Below are 6,448 nucleotides of genomic sequence, written 5' to 3' on the forward strand. Positions count from 1 at the left end.
TCCTCCTGCCTTCACCTCCCAAAGTGCTGGGATTATAGATGTGAGCCACTGCACCTGGCCAAGAAGCGCTATTTTCTTTTCTTTTTTAAAAAAACTTTTGCCAGGCGTGGTGGCTCACACCTGTAATCCTAGCACTTTGGGAGGCCGAGGTGGGCAGATCACAAGGTCAAGAGATTGAGACCATCCTGGCCAACGTGGTGAAACCTCGTCTCTACTAAAAATACAACGGGGCGTGGTGGCGCACACCTGTAATCCCAGCTACTCGGGAGGCTGAGGCAGGAGAATCCCTTGAACCCAGGAGGCGGAGGGTGTAGTGAGCCGAGATTGTGACACTGCACTCCAGCCTGGCGATGGAGCAAGACTCTGTCTCAAACAAACAAACAAACAAACAAAAAACACTTTTACTTTAGGTTCAGGGGTACATGTGCAGGTTTGTCATGTAAGTAAATTGTGTATCTTGGGGGTTTGTTGTACAGATTATTTCATCACCCTGGTGATAAGCATAGTACTCAATAGGTGGTTTTCAATCCTCTCCTCATCCTTCATCCTCAAGTAGGCCCTGGTATCTGTTGTTCCCCTCCTGTGTCCATGTGCACTCAATGTTTAGCTTTTGCTTATAAATGAGAACATGTGGTATTTGGTTTTCTGTTTCTGTGTTGGTTTGCTTAGGATAATGGCCTCCAGCTCTATCTATGTTGCTGCAAAGAACATGATCTTGTTCTTTTTTATGGCTGCATTGTATTCCACGGTGTATATGTACCACATTTTCTTTATCCAGTCTACCATTGGTGGGCATTTAGGTCGATTCCATGCCTTTGCTATTGTGAATAGTGCTGCAATGAACACCTGCGTGCATATGTCTTTATGGTAGAATGATTTCTATTCCTTTGGGTATATACCCAATAATGGGATTGCTGGATTGAATAATTCTGTTTTACATTATTTGAGAAATTGCCACACTGCTTTTCACAATGACTCAACTAATAATTCACATTCCCACCCTCAGTATATAAGCTAAGAAGCACTTTTCAAAAACAGTGGTATTGTTGATCTAAAAGGAAGAAGCTGAGTCAAAATTAATGTAAGTAGAGAGTTTATTTGGGCCAAGCTTGAGGACTGCAACTGAGTGTATATTCAAGTTGTCCTGAATATACAAACTGATTAGCAGCAGTTGCATGTGAATGTTTATAAAGGAAAAGAGACAGGTCCTAAGTTGTTTATCAAAATTTTTTTTTTTTTTTTTTTTTGAGACGGAGTCTCGCTCTGTCACCCAGGCTGGAGTGCAGTGGCCGGATCTCAGCTCACTGCAAGCTCCGCCTCCCGGGTTTATGCCATTCTCCTGCCTCAGCCTCCGGAGTAGCTGGGACTACAGGCGCCCGCCACCTCGCCCGGCTAGTTTTTTGTATTTTTAGTAGAGACGGGGTTTCACCGTGTTACCCAGGATGGTCTCGATCTTCTGACCTCGTGATCCACCCGTCTCGGCCTCCCAAAGTGCTGGGATTACAGGCTTGAGCCACCGCGCCCGGCCTGTTTATCAAAATTTACATTAAAATAACATAAGCTGTTGATTGGCTACATGTTGTTCTTTGTATCACAGATTCCAGGAACATGAAGATAACAGGGAAGGCAACTAGTCAGGAACAAAATGCCCTCCCCCCTTTTTTTTTTTGAGATGGAGTTTCTCTCCGTTGACCAGGCTGGAGTGGCACCATCTTGACTCACTGCAACCTCCACCTCCTGGGTTCAAACAATTCTCCTGCCTCAGCCTCCCGAATTGGGGTTACATGAGCATGCTGCCATGCCTGGCTAATTTTTGTATTTTTAGGAGTGTTGGGGTTTCACCATGTTGACCAGGCTGGTCTCAAACTCTTGACCTCAAGTGATCCTCCCGCCTCGGCCTCCCAAAGTGTTGGGATGACAGGCACGAGCTGCCACACCACCAGGAACAAAATGACTTTAAATAATTACCCACAGGCATGGGGGGTGGGTGGATGGGGGAAGGGTATGTGACTGAAGTCCCTTACTCCCGTCTCTCTGGGCCTGATAATTTTGCATACCTCACGTAGCTCAGACTGCTGAGGGATTTTTTTATTTTCTTAGTATCGACCCTGGTTTACACATTAGAATCTTCTGAGGAGCTTGAAAACAATATCAATGTCCAGGTCCCGCCCCCAGAGATTGGCATTGGAATTGTTTAGAAGCTCTCCGGTGATTCTATGTGCAGCCAGAGTTGAGAACTGATTTAGTTTCTTTTCTTTCCTTTCTTTTTTTTTTTTTCTGAGACAGTCTCGTTCTGTCTCAGTTCACTGCAGCGTCCGCCTCCCGGGTTCCAGCAATTCTCCTGCCTCAACCACCCAGGTAGCTGGGATTACAGGCACATGCCACCATGTCCAACTGTTTGTATTTTTAGTAGAGACAGGGTTTCACCATGTTGACCAGGCTGGTTTCGAACTGCTGACCTCGGGTGATCCGCCCACCTCGGCCTCCCAAAGAGCTAGGATTACAGATGTGAGCCACTGCGCCTGGCCAACTGATTTAGTTTCTGAAACTTGTTATAAGGCAGAGCTGATAAAATTCTACATCTGAGGTCTTCAGATTTTGTGCTTCCCAACTAAACATTAAGTATTAGGATTAAATCCAAAAGCCAGTTAGCTCCTGGAGGATGGGAATATATTATTTGTCTTTTTTTTTTTTTTTTTTTTTTAAATATTGTGTCAACCAGTTTCAAGAGCAACTAGATATCTCAGGATTGGAAACAAAACAACAAAAATAGATATCAAATGATTATGGTTTTGCTAATGAATGCATCTCAGTATTGGAAAGCCCACCCTTCGTGGTGTTTTCACTTCCCTGGATGGGTCACATAGCAGCACACCAAAATGACCTGATGATGTAGTCATTAAGATAGGCAAAACAGCCAGACTGGCCCTGCCACCATGCAAGCTACTATAGATGCAGATTTTCTTTCTTTCTTTCTTTCTTTTTTTGAGATGGAGTTTTGCTCTTGTCATCCAGGCTAGAGCACAATGGCACAATCTCGGCTCACTGCAACCTCTGCCTCCTGGGTTCAAGCAATTATCCTGCCTCAGCCTCCCAAGTAGCTGGGATTACAGGCATGTGTCACCATGCCTGGCTAATTTTTGTATTTTTAGTAGAGACAGGGTTTCACCATGTTGGCCAGGCTGGTCTCAAACTCCCGACCTCAGGTGATCCACCCACCTCGGCCTCCTAAAGCGCTGGGATTACAGGGGTGAGCCACCATGCCCCGGCCAGATGCAGCTTTCAAAGCTCATCTCCTTACTGCTTATGAGTCATTTCCTGAAGTGATAAACACACAGCCTGCTGGGTTGAAACCATACGTGCTGTATTATCTGAATTCTGAGATGCTACTGAATTTGACCTCTGGTCTTCTGTGTGTTTGCATAAGACTAGCATGCAATCAACAGTCCCTATGACAACAAACTTGGAGCTTGAGTTTCACTTTACAGGAATGCCACCATGGGTAGAATCTGCTGCTGTTCTGAATTGTCTCGTGGTCTTCTGGTCTGAAACTTTGCTCAGCAAGCACCTCTCTCTTTCCTTTACACAGCAGCTGGATGATATTCAGACCTCACACAGAGCTTCCTGATCTGTGGACCACACCACACCCGATGACTTGAATCAGTATCTTTTTTCTTTTTGAGACAGGTTCTCACTGTCATCCAGGCTGAAGTGTAGTGGCGCCATCTTGGCTCACTGCAACCTCTGCCTCCCAGGCTGAAGCCATCCTCCCACCTCAGCCTCCCAAGTAGCTGGAACTACAGGCATGAGCCATCACGCCCGGCTAATTTTTGTTTTTTTCATAGAGACGGGATTTTGCCATGTTGCCTAGGCTGGTCTTGAACTCCTGGGCTCAAGCCATTCGTCTGCTTTAGCCTCCCAAAGTGCCAGGATAATAGGTGTGAGCCACTGAGCCTTGCCGTTGAATCAGTTTCTAGCTCCAAGACTTGGAACCCCTCAGCTCTGAAACAGCCAGAAACCCAGAGTGGTACCTGCAGCTATAAGCCAACTCTTTACCCATTTGCTTTTATGCTTTTATAATCATTACCAGTTTCTCTGTTTTCTTCAAGTCAATAAAGTTGGGAAATCTTGGATAAGGGTAGTGGTTTTCAAACTTCTTTTGCTCAGAACACCTTAATATACTTAAAATTAATGAGGACCAGCAAAGAGCCTTTGTTTATGTTGGTTGCATCCATCGGTGTGCTGGAGTCAACCCGTACCTGCTCATAAGAATTCAATATTCAGGAAATTTGTCAAGCCAACTGTTAAACTGTTGGGAGCTTGAAACTGGAAAAGAAGGGAGTATTCACACCATGAAATTGGCAAATGAGCTCAAGCCTGTAATCCCAGCACTTTGGGAGGCCGAGACGGGAGGATCACGAGGTCAGGAGATCGAGACCATCCTGGCTAACACGGTGAAACCCCGTCTCTACTAAAAAATACAAAAAACTAGCCGGGCGAGGTGGCGGGCGCCTGTAGTCCCAGCTACTCGGGAGGCTGAGGCAGGAGAATGGCGTAAACCCGGCAGGCGGAGCTTGCAGTGAGCTGAGATCCGGCCATTGCACTCCAGCCTGGGCGGCAGAGCGAGACTCCGTCTCAAAAAAAAAAAAAAAAAAAAAAAAGAAATTGGCAAATGATAGTTTGCCAGATCAGGCTTTATTTTCTTTTTGTTTGATCCTGTTTAGCAGCACATCACTGACTTTTTTTCTCTTTCTTTTTTTGAGACAGAGTCTTGCTCTGCTCTGTCATCCAGGCTGGATGTAGTGATGCGATCTTGACTCACTGTAACCCCTGCCTCCCAGGCTCAAGTGATTCTAGTGCCTCAGCCTCCGGAGTAGCTGGGATTACAGATGTGCACCACCACACCCGGTTAATTTTTTTATTTTTAGTAGAGATGGGGTTTACCCTTGTGGCCCAGGCTGGTCTCAAACTCCTGGCCTCGTTATCCGCCTGGCTTGGCCTCCCAAAGTGTTGGTATTACAGTGTGAGCTACTGCATCCTGCTGCCAATGATTTTATCTATTGATATTTTCCATATTAGACACTAAAATGGAGAACTTTTGAAAACATCTATTTCAGCTAAAAATGACAATAAACCCATTACATGTTAAAATAAATACTATTTTTTCATAATTTTTTCCCAAAACAATAATTTAAGGAGGAGAGTTGCATTGTTTTACATTTTTGCAATCTCTTTAATGACTGGTGTAATAGGAGACAGTCAGATTTTCATCTCTGCTTCTGCATTCAATCTGTTGCATTTTCACATGTTGTGTAGCTTCTGGAAAACTCATCTGTCCACTTGTGAGAGCATCAGACCAAAAAAGGCAAATAATATCTTGGTATTTTAAGAGAGTTTTGACCTTGCAGATCTCCTGAAAGAGTCTCAGGAACTCTGAGAATAATTGCATTAGAGAATTTCTCCTCTCTTCTCACACTGCAGCTCACTTAACCACACCTCCTTCACAAAACACAATTAGGTTTATCCTGTGGTCAATTACTCTTCACACACATTTGGTCTAGTAATTTTGAAAGGCATAGCCACATAACATGCTAATTATGCCAGGAAATTACCGTTGGTGACCTGTTTTTCCCCTTAATTTTCACGACAGCACCTGGCTGAAGATAAGCTACTAGAGGATGGTCCAGGGCCAGAAACTTAAATAGCTTGGTCATCAATGCTGCTTAACCTTTTCCACTTGCTTCCGTAGCTCAACTTCCTCAAAGACATGCCAACAGCAAACAGTTTTTTATATTTCTTAAATTCAGAAGTATAACCTAAAATTTTCCAAGTGTATATTCAACAGCCAAGCATTCCATTTCCCTAAAAATGCTATTTTTGGCTTGTTGGAAAAAACGTATTTTTTTTTTTGGAAACATGGTCTCACTCTGTTGCCCAGGGTGGACTGCAGTGGATGGCTCACTGCAGCCTCAACCTCTTGGGCTCAGATGATCCTCCCACCTCAGCCTCCTGAGTAGCTAGGACCACAGGCATGCCATCGTGCCAGGTTAATTATTTATTTATTTTTTAATTGAGATGGGGTCTCACTATGTTGCTCAGGCTGGTCTCAACCTCCTGGTCTGAAATAATCCTCCGGCCTCAGTCTCCCAAAGTGCTGGCATTATAGGCGTGAGCCAACATGCCTGGACAAAAAACATTGTTGTGTTAGCAAAATTTAAGGTTTTTTGAACTCAATCTGTTCCTTGAAATACATGTGAAGTGTTCAGGCCTTAGAAACTTAAAAAGCTTATGTGTTAACTCATAAAAATTCTGTATGTTAACAAAATCCTTGTTTAGTTGAAATAATTTTTTCATTGGCCATACTCTAGAAATAATTTATCAAAAATTGTTTGGTTTTCAACCCTGAGAAGTACTAGTCATTTTGCTTTCAATTTCCCCTCCTCGCTTC

This window comes from Rhinopithecus roxellana, chromosome 3 (genome assembly GCF_007565055.1).
Source record: "Rhinopithecus roxellana isolate Shanxi Qingling chromosome 3, ASM756505v1, whole genome shotgun sequence".
Taxonomy (NCBI): domain Eukaryota; kingdom Metazoa; phylum Chordata; class Mammalia; order Primates; family Cercopithecidae; genus Rhinopithecus; species Rhinopithecus roxellana.